A 16,010-nucleotide genomic window follows, 5' to 3' on the forward strand; every position below is an offset into this window, starting at 1 on the left:
GCTGAACACTCCTAATTTTGATTCCTTCAGCTGGCATTTTAAGCTGAAGGCATTAAAAAAAGGGTTGTTGCAAAGTCTTCATTAGCTCGTTGAAAATATGCCATCCTGGCCAAAACCTTAGGAGTGACTTTCCTCTTTGTTATTATTCATATTCCTTCACTATTCCATCCCACAGTTCATGCCTCCAATAAAGAGGATAACGAAGCCCTAATCTTCAACAATTTATTTGCCAGTCTAAGAGGCACTGGATACAGGCAAATGACAATCATGTTCCATAAATTTTACTTACATGTACTTCACAGGCCTTAATGGATGTGTTAGTGATGTTGAAGGTGGTTCTGGATTGGATTACTTGGTTAGCCACCTTGTTCTCAGTGACAGAGACAAATTCTTGTCCAGAAAGCTGCTGTGTTTCCAAAGGCTGAAGAAGAGGAGTGTGCAAAAAGAACAGATCAGGTGAAGACTTTGTCTTTAACAGGACTCAAATGAGGTTAAGAAAGTGTCAAACTGAGTTAGACCCATTGCTGTCATCCTTGTAAGCAAGGAAATAATTCTACCACAAGCTTGCCCCCACCGAGACCTTCTTCACTCAGTACCAGTAGGCAGTTTGGAGGCAGAGGGCAGGTAAATGAAATTGCCTCTGGTAATCCTTCCACACCCTGTGGCTCCTGTTGTGTGACACTTCCATGGTGTTACAAGGTCTAGAAGGCAGCAAAAAAACAACCTTGGGTTGTTTCCACACTGCAGGAGTTCCCCCCCTCACCTCACCCCTCCAAAAATGTGATACTTGTCATCTGTGTTTCTCTGGTCAAACACGCTTCTTTGCCAAATGATTTTAGGAGTGTGTTCTGGAAAACTCAAGGCATTTCTTCCGTACTACCTCAGCTTTCCAAGGAATGAAGAACAGATTTTTTTCCTGGCTCACTCAATGGCATACAGATGCTTCCTAGAAAGTGTAAAAAGAAGCGTCTGTGTCCCCAGCCAACCTCAGAGGACCACCTGGTCAGCACAACTGTTCAGTGAATAAGATCGCCTGCACAGTTCTGCCAAGCTCCTGTTGCCACAAGCCCCTACAAAACAACCTGGTGGCAAACCTATGCAAAAGTCCAGAGGAAGTTTTAAGACTGGAGTCAGATTTTTACCATGTCCTTACACAGTGTTACCTTACCGGTTGTTTTCTTCTCTCTCTGTAGCAGTATTGCCATACTTTGAGTCTCTGTTTTGCGTGCTGGCGTCAGGCATTAGGGTTTCTATTTTGTATGCCACTGGCCAAATGTTCAAGCCAACATATTCATGACAGCACGCTCGCGGCTTTTTTCCAGGCTCTTATATGTCAAGAGGTATAAAGCATGAGCAACTGCGACCAGCTGCACTCCCATCCTACTGCATGGACACCAAAAAAATGCAGAAGCTGAAACTTATCAAATGGATGTATTCCAGGGATTTGGATGAAGAAACTGAATCCTTCTTCACTCTATGAGACATGTGAATAAAATAATACTGTAGGAAGGTTTTGCAGCATAGCTGGGTGAAATGAAATTTAAGGAAAGTAAGTGCTAATCCCCCACTTGAAATAATTTTTCAGATCTGTAACATTTTGTTAATTGATTATACCCACATTTTATGATAATTAGCTAACTATTTTTAACTCTGGCTGATGATAGTACACAAGAAACTTTTACGTGTACTGGTCACTTGAACAATTCAGATTTAACATCATTTCAGACTGGTATTATTATCATCCTTTGCTTCCTTTCTCTTTCAGATTTTGATTAATGATAGAACAACTTCTACAACCCTGTGGTTTTCAAGCTTCTTTTACAGTCTACTGTATGAAAGTTCAGCCTGTAAATTGTTTGCCTGATTTCTTTTCTCCTTTCGTTTATTAATTTGCTACAAAAAAAAAGACACAAAAGCAGTCAGAATTTATCCTCGTGAAAGCTGATAATTTCTCTTAAACTGCAAGCATAACTGCATGTTATTCTCAATGTGTTTGCTAATTACTATTCTTAGTAATGAGACTACAATGACTGGTCAGTATTTCTTTGGAATTTCTTTAGCATGAATTCAGTGTTAACAATATTTGTGTTCCTCAGGATAATGCAAAAATAAAATATAACTTAACTGGTATTCCTAGGGCTAGAGTTAAGAGTCAGGATTAGAGTTTCATCTCAGTGTGGCTTAATAAATGTGAGATGATCACTTGTAGATATTTATTAACAAGTCAGCTGTTCCACTCTTTAGCACTTCTGGAGGAGAGCCATCCAGTCCTGATGGTCACTGTAAATGTCTGTCACTTCAAGTCCTTCTGTCACTTATTCTTATGCCTTCATATTTGTGATTTACTCTTGTTACCCATGGAAAGAGATGTCCAAGTTCAGTAAACACTGAAACGCTGCCACCACTCCACCATCATTCACAGCAGCTGGAGCTAGTACCCTATGTTCTCTTTCAGTAAAATGGAAGGAAACAGGAATTGTCTCTCTTACTTGCCTGACTCTTCATAGGCATTCATTTTAGGATGACACGTATCGACTTTGATGGTATGTTTCCCTGGCCATTGGTTATAAAAGGAGCCTACAATGACAATCTAAGGCTAAATACTTTACCTTCAGACACCTAAATTAAAGTAAATGAGTTCTACCCTTGACTTTCAACCTTCATAGGGAACGCACCTGCCAAGGTTTTGGACATGTACACAAGCAAATACACTCTAGCCTTGTCACAACCAGTGGCATAAGCTCAAATCTGGTTCTGTCTACAACAAAAAATGGAGATTGGTGCATCCATATTTCCTCATAAGGCATCTGTGTAGAAGGGACCTGACAAAGGCACTATAGTCACCACAAACATTTCTAGTCCATCCACACCTGGTCGGAAGAGTACCAGTTTACTTTAACTGTTCAAATTCAAAGTTATTGCAGCTAGAAAGCAGATGAAGTGAGTTTGCTACCCTGACCTATGGACTGCAGTAGCCCAGACAAAAGAAGAAATTCTGTTCTCCCTTGCAAAAGGAAGGAGCAGACAGCTGTTGAAATTCTTAAAGACTAAATCACCACAGTTATTTGGTCCAGTACAGGTGAGCCAGGGACCTAAAAAGTGCAATATTTCTTGGCACAATTCACACATTCTGCTTGGAAAGAGAGCAAGAAGCAATCCAGTGAGCATGGTTCAGTAAGGGGTAAAAATGCAGAATACTAACAAAGTGGAGCAAAAATATACCTTGTAGAAATCTTTGAAATTGTAAATAATTCCCTTTTTTTTAAAAAAAAAAAAAGGCAGCAAATCCTCTCATACTTTGACAAAGTAGGCAAAAGGTATTCTTTCTATAGCAACAGTGCCTACAGGTTCTGGGCAAGACCCGAAGTCCTGGCTGTGCTGGAAACTTGATAACACCTAGTACCTATCCCAGTAAGCTCCCCTCACCCCCACTCCAGGGAGCTAACTTCAATACAGAACACGTGTAGATGCATTCATGAAGCACCATCTGTAGCTACTAAGCATGACCAAGAGATTCAAGTGATGTGCCAGCAAACACAGTGACAGGAATTTTGGATGAGGGCATGCTGTTGACGACATATATATCCAGCTGCCTGAGAAGGCGTGCTACTGCCCCTGGAGAACTTAGTTTCCCAACTTTGGGTCTGCAAGTTTTTGGCCCTGTGCCTAACTTTGAGCACATCAGTGCCTTCCCACTCCACCCTGGGAATCAGTTTGCACACTTGAGGTTATACAGGTGTGTATGTCTGCGTGTCCTGCCCTGAGAAAGCACCTAAGGTGAAGTGGAAAGAGGCAATGAAATGCATCCCCTCTTACTTTTGTGTTGGTGGTAAATAAAGTTCCCATCTCCCCATCTGTCACTTTAACATAAAGGATGTTTTTAGCAAACTGTACAAGCACATTCACACTGACACGGAATGGCATGCATGCGTTGTGTGTTGGAAAGAAAGTATTCAGAATTAGAAAGCCATGTACATATTCAGTACTTTCAGACCATCTTGTGGCATTCTGCTGAAAGATCCCAGCAGCATGGGAAGCATTTTAAGTGTGGGCTATAACCCCAGAAATTTTTGTCCTTGCTGGATGCTCACCCAGCTACAATCAGGGATCCAGAAGCTCTTTAAATTTCTTTATTGCAAGTGGGTTCCAGCACTGCTGTTTTAATTAATCTCTTGTGCACACTTACTAGTCACAAGGTTTACCTGTTTCCTCTCTAAAGAAATGAGACCTCACAGTTCAGCTGCTGCAGGACCAGACACTCTTCACCACTATGCAGATTCTTTAGCAGCCCCTTGCCCATAGCTCCAAGCTTGTGAGCATTTGGGTGTTTCATTTCCTCACTCCTACCACCTGTGGCAAGGGAGACAAAGAGTCACACGGACTTACAGGCACTCCAAAAATAATTTGGTTTTGTTTTAACTAAAGGAAATATTGGAAGAAATGTGCAAAAGCTAAAAACCAAGTGTTATCCTTCCAATTCAATCTTTTATTTTCAGATGGTGTGGCACACATTCAAGGATGAATAAAGAAGGGATGAAGAGATGCTCTATGATGAATAAAGGCACCAAATCAGTTCACAAACACAAAAACTGGACCATTTTCAAAAAAGTCAGGTGCACAGTGAGTGGAAGCTGTTCCAAGTCTTATGCTTATACAGCAGCCAGCAGATGTTGTACATCCATGTCTGAGCAACCAGCTGTCTTCTCATCAGTATTAAGTGTTCAGCTGACTTTAAAGGGGCAGACTGAATTAAAACTGAGAGCTCAGAAACCTAAGCAGCTTTTCTGAAGTTTACTATGCCTATGAATTACTGCACATGCTTCTTTTTTTCTCAAACAAAAGTATTAATGAACATTTTAAAAATGAGAAGAATCATGAGAAGTCACGGACACATAAACAGCTCAATAATAACATAATAATATTCTCAGGATATATATATGTCGAAAAAGTATAAGAAAACATCATAAAATGTCAAGATATTAGTATAAAAAATACAGGAAAGAGGCAGAAGTGGCTGCCAAAGGTCTTTGAATATGGTCCTGTTAACCTCTTTCCCTTCCTGGGTTTTGTACAGCTGCTTTGTAAAGTAGTTACAGATTTGCATACCATGTCTGACAGCTAAAAAAAAAAAATCACACTACTCTTACATAAGAAATATAAAGGGAGATTATTTGGTAATACGTCATAGGTCGAAGAGCATCGGGGCCCAGATATCCATTCTGACTCCATCCTGACTGTGTACTAAGGGGAAAGCCAGATCTTTGTGCTCCTCTGAGGCTCTTCTCCACCTGAGGAAGACCTAGATAGATGAGAAAGGAAGGGGCAGTGACATACTTCAATAGGTTTCCCAATGTGCAACAAGTGACTATTAATACAGGATTTACCTTTGAGTGCACTTGAACCACGGTTTTGATATCAAGGTCAAGAAAAATCAAAGTCCTACCTTAAAGGACTTACAATATCTTTACAAATATAAGTACATACTTATTTTTAAGGAATGAAATTAATCACTCTCTCAATTTATTCATCCAGAACTCAATCAGTACATTTACTTTTAGATTAATAGGCTAACTTTTAAATGACAAGAGTTAGGTGAAAAGAATTTCACTGTAAGTGATGTTTGGTTCAGAACTTCTTTTATTTTATATTAAGGGGAAAAAAGCTGAAACAAGGTGAGTGGCTCTGAAGGCAGAGATTTGCAGGGGTAATGGGTTGTAGCACAAAGCATGCTGAGTGGTTGGTGGGAAAACTCAATAAATTTAAGAGGCACTTTAGTATCCTGCAAATAATCTAATGTGGACTATACATCAATTGGATTTATTTGGATACCAGCATCTTAGTCAAATATCATCATTTTTCTCTAGACAGCTAAATACAGCTAAGAAATATGTAACTGTAATACAGGTAAGTTTCTGGTGCTGAGTCCCACATCCTACATACATCCTTCATTCTTCCATCTGTCTTGGTAATAAAAACATGGCATCTGAATTCATACCTTACTTTTGGTCATCAGGTGTATTTGGGGGAAATAATGTACAGACCGTTACTTTTCAGTGCAAAGTTTCCAAAACATTTGCCAGTGCAAATGCCTAACCCTACTTGTGAGACTTCTCCTTTGTATTTACCTTATCTTGCACTCCTTGAAATCACCTGTGGACCACAGATACTCAGAGCGTGGGCAGAAAACTAGAAATTTAGGGGGTTCCTCTCTTTCTTCCCATAGTTAGCAGCTTAGGGACTTGCTGAGCTAAAAGTTGCACTCTTACCACCATAGGTAACAGCTTCTGACCTGCATTCATTTCTTTTATTTCCTCTCCATCAGTTTGTCTTTGAAGTTCACATTCTCCGCTCTTTTTTTTTCCCTTACCAAATATATATTTGCCTTCATTTTCAAGAATTTTCATAACATGTTTGCACTGTTTTGTTACCCTCATTCTCTATAAAGATGCTGATTCCAGCCACCAACTGGCCATCAGTTGTATTTCTCAATGCATCCCTTTAGTGATCCCTCTCGTATGGGAGGAGAATGCCATAAATGTTCATGCAGTGAATGCATTGTGCTTTTTGAAGTTTTCCAGCAAAAACCTTGAAATTTATGCTGCAAGTGTGCTGGAAGTACTGCCACCCCCATGCTGATCAATAATGACCTCTTGATTCTCTCCATTTTCCTTCCTGCTTGTTTGTATCCACCCAAATGTTGTGTCATATACTTGGATTGTAAAATTTTCTGGGACTCTGTGATTTTTACAAAAGCTTTACACAATCCCTAGTGCAATGGGGTCTGGATCAGTGAGTAGTGCTTCTAAGCATGACAGGAATTACAGACAAGGATTCTGACACAAAATAGCAGTTCTCACTCTTCTTCCAATATTGCAGTACCTGTACTTGACGAGCTTTTTGGTGCGTGAGTAGACAGGAAGGATCGCTTTCTCAGAACAGTAGGCAAAAGTCACTTGCAAGATTTAAGCATAGTTTGGATGCAAGGGACTCAAAGACAAGTTTTAATTTGAAGGTGCTGCCTGGGTTATAAATCTGATTGACAATCAGAAGAATCATGCAGTCAATAATGATTACAAAGGGCAAGGAAGGAGAGAGGAAAGCTTTTGTTGGGTAGACAGCAGAGCACAGTGATATATATAGGTTACAAGAGAGGAATCACTTCTCTTTCAGGCTCTCTTCCTTAAAACTGAGAAAGGGAAGGACAAGATTCATAGCACTGCAACTTGCCAGGCTGCTCTGTGTTTGCATGAGCAGTGGGCTACACATCAGTCACTTTGCCCATTTGGGGAATGTATGAGGCTTAGAAGTCCAGGCCCAGAAAATTCATCTTCTAGAGGGACCTAATAATAACTAATGTAAAGGTGCACTGTTATGTACTGAAGATGATCCCACGTCCCTAAGATCTAGCACTGACAGCTACTGTTTTTGTGAAGAGACATTTGTGTGGCACACTGCCAAGGGACAGTAAGAGTCTTTCAGAGACAGATTTTTGCCTACAGCAGATGGAAGTAACAGCCTTTAGTTGCAAACAGAAGCCTGACAACAGTAAGAAAGGACATGACTGTGTAGAAACAGTGGCACAGACGAAGCTGATGATGCTTTTCAGGTAGATATGTACCATGGAATACCTTGTGAAGGGAATGTGCAATGAGCAGCAGGAGACCAAGAACCTTCTCATGAAGTGCAAGTTAATTATCTATGCATATATCCTCCTATGTTAGCTGATGGTATCTGTTCTTTATATCCACTGTTCAGTATTTGTGTGTTCACACATCTTATGTTGAACTGTATGAACATACTGTCTTTCCAGAAATGCTCTGTACTCATCTTATGTTCTACTGTGAAAATCCATTAGTAGTTAAATTCTTTTAATCCTTGTACAATACACCAAAAATATTTGTAACCTTGTTAGTGAACTCTGCAAAGAAAGAGATAAAAATAAGCTTTGATAATGTTTTCGTGGGTCTATTTGGGCTTTTTTTTTTAAAAAAAACCAACTTCTAGGTTGAGTAGAGTGTAAGATAAAAGAGAAATACGTGAGGAAAGTGCCCTTTCTGTTTTCAACAAGTAGGCTATAGATGTTAGTGCTGGAGCTATACAATTTGTTTTTAGCCTTCCCTGTATGTTCTCTATATACCCCATATGTATAAAATGCCATGGTTGTCTTGCCATATCATATCAATTAATAGTGTTTACTGCAGACATATGTAGCCACTTTTATCAAAGAGCCTTGAGTCCTACAGCTCTGTCCATAGCCTCACTGTCAAGACTATGCCCATGTTAGCAAGCCTGGCAGAGAGACTCTGAACAGATGAAGCTCTTGGGCTTCCCAGGAGCAGCTGATGCCATGTTTACATCCTTTATGTGTCTACCATGTGAAACAAGCAAGTGTATGAACAGCTTTGGGGACATCCAAGAAAGCTTGCATGGAAGGATTCATTACACTCAGCTGTCCCAACCATCTGGTGTGTTTCTGTGTGGGCAAACAGGTTCATAGTTTCCCCCAACCAACACAGCTAACAGAAAGATGTGTGTGGTTCCTCTGGCTCTGGGGAACCCTAGGCATCTGAGCATGTACTTGATATACTGACCAAAGTTTAAGAACCTTAGCAGCAGCAGGAGCATGTCTTTGACTGACTGGCCTGGTAGGTGTCTAATTTAGGATGAGCTCAGTAGCTCTCCAGGCCCCAATAACTCTAAGGACTTGATCTCCATTGCTTGAAATGGAAGTTTAGGTATGTGGCTCACAGGCAGTTACCTACATTTAACAGCTAAATTTAGATGTCTACAATCTGGAGCTGAATTACACTCCATATTTCCCGTTACAGCTCATGACCTGGCAAAAATACTCAGCCAGAAGCATCTTCTGAAACTTTTTGACCTCCTTTTTTTCCGTTTTTTCCACTACTCTGAAACAGTCCTCACACACCTCCACAATTAGGTCATCTTTGTCCTCTGTCACTTTGACCTCCAATTCTGAGTCTTTTTACTCACATCAAATAGTCTAAAGTGCCTTTTTGTAACAGACATGAGACTTCAGAAGCCCAGGAAAAGCAAAATCTCCAGACTCTGCACACATGAGATGTTCATAGGTTAATGTATCAATAGGTGTCCTTTGGCATCTTTGAGATCCTGGAATCACTGAGAGAGTAGCTAAGATTAATCTTACGGCTGGTAAACAAGACTGAGAAGCCTTGTGCTCTCAAGAAAATGACTGTACTAGTGAATTCTGGCTCAAGAGGACAAAAACCAGGGAGGGAGAAGGGCACAGAGACAGGGCATCTCTGAACAGGCTCAACGAAACACATGCAAAAACACGCTTGACAGAAGAGCTAATAACCTCAAACATCTGTTAAACCTGATAAAGAGTATTTTTTCCATCACATATTTACTGCCATGATGTTACTCAGTAACATTTTTGTCCTGAAATAATGTGATGCTTTTGGAAGGTGACTGAGTCACTTGAGTAATCGCGATGAACTGCCACAGCTCAGTTGTTAGTTATCAGCTTTAATAAACTCAGCCTAAGAGGGACGGAAGTAGGTCCCCCCTCCGAGAAAGGAAAGACCTGACGTCTCAGCCTTTCACCCACAGGTATCAGAAGGATAGCTAAGCCCAAACCTGTGGCACTTCGTTTTCCTCGGTGAATTTGATAAAAGTGCTTTTGAACCTGATAAACACAGGGTGCACTAAGACTGTGTGCACAGCTGCAAATGAAAGGCATCACATTCTATCTCAAAAGAACAGCATTCAGTTTGCTGATTTTCCTAACCAGCAAACTCCTCTCTGCTCTGAAGCGTTGTGAAAGAGCTCTTCCAGAAAAAAACCAAGAGTGATTAGTTTTTAATTCCCAATGCTTTCCCTCCCCATTACAGTTTCTTTGTACCAAGACAGTTCTGAATGCCTGAGCAGAAGGGACAGCCTGTTAAATACTTTTTAGGCTGTTACAGCCTTAAAATGTGCTGCTTCAGTTGCCAGGATAGAGGCAGGACCAGTGACTAGAGGCCTCAGGGAGGTGACTTTTTGTCTATTCAAGGGAAATCTTTCTGCTTCTTGTGACAGATCAGCTGATAAGTGGTTGGATGGGGATTGCGAGCGACAGCAATGGAAGGTGGACGCTTGCCATGCCAATATATCTCAGAGACCAGATGGAGTTTTTACTGAGCAAAATGTATATTTTACTACTCCCTAGGAGTGGATCAAATAAGTTCAGCGATAATCTGGTTTCCATATAATGGAAGGAAGCCTTCACAGCCACTTGGAAGGCAGTGCCTGAAAAGTCTCTTTTACAGCAGGTAACTCACTGGCTGACAACTGAGCTGAAGGCAGTTTACAGACTATTTCTTTGGTCCTCTGCTGTCACCTGCAGAAACTGCTCACCTGTGGCACATACAGTATATTGCATGGAAATAACAGCAATCCAGTAAAAGTGTGTGAAGCTCGGCACCCAGCTGTAGTGCTTGCTCCACTGTAAGGTGTTCCCTCACATTCAACATAGGGCTGGGACCCTCTTTGCAAAAGAAAACACAGAGCAGGGACCAAAGGGTGCTCTGCAGTGGGACAAGAAGGTATTCGAGAGACAAGAAGGGGAGAGTAGGGATGCAAAGGTTAGGGGTGCTAGCCTGAGAGAATGGGATGTATAATTAAAGAATGGGGAAGATAAATGTCCTGGAGTCCTTATTTGCAGGGTGGAGGTACCTGAAGAGGATTTTTAGCCCTCCTCTCCCTGCATGGGGTTGAAAAGATGGGTTAGCACGACAGGATATCAGCCAACACTGCAAGCTAATGATATGCAACGGTATTGCACCCTCACTTGAGCTCTGCATCCCTAGCTGAGGTTTGCCCTCAGCAGCTCAAGACATTCCAGCTCATGATCACTCTGCCACCTGTTTCCCCCTACCACAGTACCAGGGAATGGCGTGGTTAGTACTTGTCACGGTGTCTGGGTTTTGCTGCACACGCCTCTTCTGTTTCCTCCATCAGGGTCCTGCGTGGGTGGGTTTCGGTAGAGTGCAGCCTGTGTCTGCCTTACTGCCGGCAGCAGGAGCCGCTTCCTGCACAGGGAGAGAGGGGGCAAACCCCACCATGGACAGCCTCAGTGCATGGCAGGGGAAGGCTGGAGCCAGCTAGCACCGGGTGCTGAGCCACAGCTTGGCCAGCAAGGGAAGGGGCTGAGTGGCCATGTGTGGACGGAGAGGAAAGGTTCTGGAGCAGGGGAGCACCAGCGTGATGTCCTCAGGGCAGCAAGACTTTCCCTGAACTGCATGGGCACACAGAGACCTCTCCCCTTTACTCACTGAGAGTTTAATTTGTGAATGAGACTCTGGTTTGGTAGAAGACACTGGAAGACAGTGGGAGTGCAGGAGGGGTGGGTTGGTGCAGAGTGGTGACCCTGGCATGGGCTGCCTGAACTCTTCTAATGCGAATCCAGAGGTGACTGCAGGAGATCAGGGGCAGAAAGGCTACCTGCCTCCCTTCCTCCCTGGTCATGCATCCTCTTTCTTGACACGTGACATTTGGCAGCCCTAGTTCTGGGGAACCATATGCCAAGACTCTCCTTCCCACACCCCCACATAAAATTCCCACCCATCTTGACCTTTGTTGCTCCTTCATTAACTGTTCTTCATGAAAACATGCTATTAGGAGAACAGGATTCATTGACGTGGCATGCTTTTCTGGGAAAGGTGTTAACAATAATGAAGGACAGAAAATGGAAATGTGGCTTTGAAAAGTTTACTTCACAGGAAACGACAAGCTTCTTTGTGGAAAAATATTGGCCAAGTAATTTAAAATTGCCATAGGTTCTTTTGGGCTTGTCTGTCAAAAATAGGTACCATTTTGATTATCGTGATAGAACTAAAGCAATACATATTCCTTGCTACCTCAACTTCTTAACATGTCTACAGTTACATTTGTACAAATGTGCTTTATACTGAGACAGCTATTCCCATACAGCAAAGAAAATCATCATTCTGATGTGTCAACTTTATAATGACATAGTTATATCTACCCTCTTACCCTATTTTGGCTTTTATTTTTAAATGACCTTCTCCTTCCACAATGGGATTAATTACACCAGTAAAACTTGCAGGGTTGGCCTCGGCAGGAAGAAAATGAATTGTTGCTGCCCATACACTCATACAGCTGTGGCAACAACAGGAAGAAATAATCCACATGCATATATGCTGACTTTCAAGTAGGTGATGCTGTAATGAAATTGAGGTATGTGTGTTAAATTTTAACACCTGTACATTAAAAGCAGGCATATTAAGGACTAGAGTATACTTTACATACAGGAGATCTCAGGAATACCTAACATGAACAGCTTTTGCAGGGAGGAAAGAGAACTACAGCTTTTTCCTTTGGGCAACAAGATTATGCACAACTCCAGAAGCAACTGGAGGCAAATACATTACCTGTGGTATTACAGCAATCTGAGACTGACTACAAATGCAAGGCTTAAGGGATTGTGGGGAAAGCAACTACAAAGTCTCCAGAAAAAACTGGGGACACAACTACTAAAGTTGATATGCTGGATCTGTGAGATAACCAGCAGCATGTTACAAGAAAAAAAAACGGAGCAGAGTGCCTGAAAGAGGAACGTTTCGGCATTTAAATCCCTTTGTGGATATAGCATGTTGTCTTCTTCTAGCAGTCATGTTCGATATATACTGTGGTTCCAAGACTGAACTGCACTGTGTCATTTAAGGTAAAACTGATTTATCCTTTACAAATCTGTCCATCATCCTGAGTATCCATGTGTCTCTTAAATGCACATAAAGATGAGTTTTGAGCAAGAGGTTGACTTGTACAATGGAAAAGAGAATACCCAGACAAAGCCCCACAGTCAGCTACATCTAAATAAATACATTTAAAATAAAACATCATGTAACTATTGAATGGCAAAATCTGACATAAATTAATAGTATATTTCATAATAATAGTGGTGTTTTAAATTGTGTAAGTTAATGGATTTGGCAAATGTTGCCTTCTGCCACCAAAGGACAAAGCAAAAGAAGTTTTACAGAAAATGGTGTAATTACATGATATTTACTTTCTTAGAGTCTCCTTATTCCCTATTGAAAAAGAGACCATTTGTTTTAACTTTTTGGATGTGGCTTAAAAGATGTGTGAGTTTATATATGTTTGTTTGCACTAGGTATCAGGAACTTGTTTGAAGAGGCTGGGTGAGCCACAAAAACTATCTTTGCTTCTATTCCAGTACATAGATCATTCTTACCACCTGCTCTAAGAAGGGGACAAAACAGAAAAATTCTCTTTATTGTTTCTTTGATATCTGTTTTTGTCACCATTAACACTCAGCAAAAAGAAAAAAAACCTTACTGTTCACTTCGCATAAAACAAAAATGACCTGTTTCTTCTCCTTTACAGTTTCCTTTCACTTCTTTGGCCCATTCCTGTTTAGTAAGCTTTACAGGTAAACCGAAGCATGTTGATGTGTTTTTGTAACAGCTTGCTGTTAATTGCTTGCTGCTATCCTTCCTCTTGAATATAAAAATGCACAGAAGCATAGTGACAGGAATATTATTATAGCTTCAGGTCTTCTTACCCTCTTTCTAGTTTCATTGCAGCCTAGAGACAGCAAAACTAACAAACTAAAATTTACACCATAGAAAAACACATTTTGCTCTGTACTAAGAGAAACGTAATATTTGGTGTAAAACATGCTCATTCCACTCGCTTTAATGGCAGTAAATAGTACTGTTAGTAACATCTAAAGAATTGGCTCCCTTTTGATCTTATATGCCATTACTGCCTTGTCTATTACCACTATCAATTCTAACTCCTACAATTTAGCTAGGTAAACATTCAAACGAAATGAGGACTTCCCACTTTTTCACTCTGAAGAGTGCTTCCAGATACCTATTTCAACAACAAAGAGATCTTTGGTCATATTTTATGGGCAGTTTCAATTACATGCACTTATTACTCTCAGTTCTTCCATTCCCTCGCTCCAAATGAATGCTTAAACCTCCTGTTAGAGTCATTAACATGGATATGTTTATAATATTTATGAAATTAAATGATTCCAGTACAAGCTGACAATTATTTGTGGTGAGAACACAAAGAATGTTGCAAGCTCTGCTATTGCCACCTGCTGTTCACATTCTCCTTGGAATGGGATGGGTAGGCAGGGTTGCACAACAGTTGCCAAATGGATGACAAGGACTCAGATGTAAGTGCCAAGTGGGTACAAAGCGATCAGAAGGAAAAAAAAAAAAAAACCCCAAACAGAAATACTGTGAACAAAGGTTGAGCAGGAACCTGCAGAAGAGGCCACAAAATGGTCCAGTGGTCACTATTTTGGGGTCTCTACCTAGGGACATCTAACTTATAGTCCATACATCCCCCTATCTGTGCATATACATTCTGTTCCCAGCAAGCATCAGCTGTCAGTGACTGCTGCCATCTACTACTAAGTCAAATCTCCACGCTCTTGCTTACCTTGACAGTAGTAGGACATTCTCAGGTTGGCCATTGATGGCTAGTCTTTCTTTGCGTAGCAGGGGAGAAAGAGGTTGCAGTAATTATTCCACTAATGAGGATGATATGGTGTGGTGACAGTGCAGCTAGATAAGGGTTAAAATGCTGGAACTGAAGGCTGAGATCAAGAGCTAGAGAAGGAGAGGCAAAACTGAGAAAGAGGTAGGGACCAGCAATGGAGCAACAAGCAATGAAGCCAGAAGGATTTTGCCCAAGGCATGAAAGGGAATTCCTCAGGGTCATTCCTCCCTCAATGGAAGAGATGGACAAGCAAAGTGACAGAACTGTCAGACCAAGAAGCTTGATAAAAAATGCACCACACAGTGTATACCTAAAGAAATAAGTGCCTCTTGCATTTGCTTTTCCTCTTAATTCTATTGTGGGTGTGTGAACTTTTGCCTCATACACCTTTTACCTTCTGTAGTTCTGTAAAAGGCTCTTTTTCCCCGCCCCATCCTCCGGTGAAGTAACATCGCTGATGCTGGGTTCCGAGATGGCACTGGTAGTTATGGATTTATACTGCACAGGGTATGAAGATGGCAGCCAGTGCCGTACCAAAAGAAGGTACCTTGAATTAGATGCAGAATAGTAGAATATTTGAGAGGCAGCAATGTCTTTTGCTCAAAGTTCTTACATTCATGTAGGCCAATAGTAGTAGCTAGACTGTTTTAGTTGGTGTCAAGGTTGTACATAACAACCTAACAACACTGGCATAGAGGAAGCCCATAGATACCCTTAGGTTTTCTTCCACATGTGAATTGAGAATTGAGTCCTGAAAACTTCACTGATTCCACAAACAACTTCTAAGGGCTCTGCAGCATCAGAAGAACTTGCTTCCATCTCTGCTACAAAGGAAACCAGAGAACCCAGCGAAAAACATTACAACTGTATCTTTCTTCCCCTCTGTTTTGTTGGGCACAAGGTGTTTTTGGTGGAGCCAGAGATACCCGATGAGATGAAAAAAACATTTACATCGTTCATTCCCCCCTCTCTTCCAGACATTACATCACTGCTGGAGTTACAGGAAATCTACATGCTCTTTATCCTTCCAGTTGGAATCAAAACATGAGTATAAGGAAAATGGTGGTTCAAAAACCCAATAACCTTTTTCTCTGGGTGAAAACTCATGTAAAAACTAAATGTGATTGGCCATTGAATCTGTCTTTTGGGTTGCCACACAGACAGATAATCAAAGTGTAAAAAGTATTATTTAAGCTGCCTGAATACAGGGCAAATTTTACCGATCCGGTATTGCTTTTAAAATCTTACCAGATACCAGGACCTATAGAAGAGTAACTTTTCAATGAACAAGTTAATATATTACAGTGAGCTTGTCAGACATCCACGTTCTGCTCTGGTACGTGGGTTACTGTTCAATCTGGGTTACTAAAGGCTCAGGTTGTCTTGCAGCCTGCATGCCTGTTTAAAGCGATGCTTCCAAAGCTGAAGGGCACAGATCTTTCCTGCTTGGGTTTGGTCCACCAGCAGGCCTGTTTGACCACAGC

The sequence above is a fragment of the Falco cherrug genome, chromosome 2, assembly GCF_023634085.1.
Source record: "Falco cherrug isolate bFalChe1 chromosome 2, bFalChe1.pri, whole genome shotgun sequence".
NCBI classification, from domain to species: Eukaryota; Metazoa; Chordata; class Aves; order Falconiformes; family Falconidae; genus Falco; species Falco cherrug.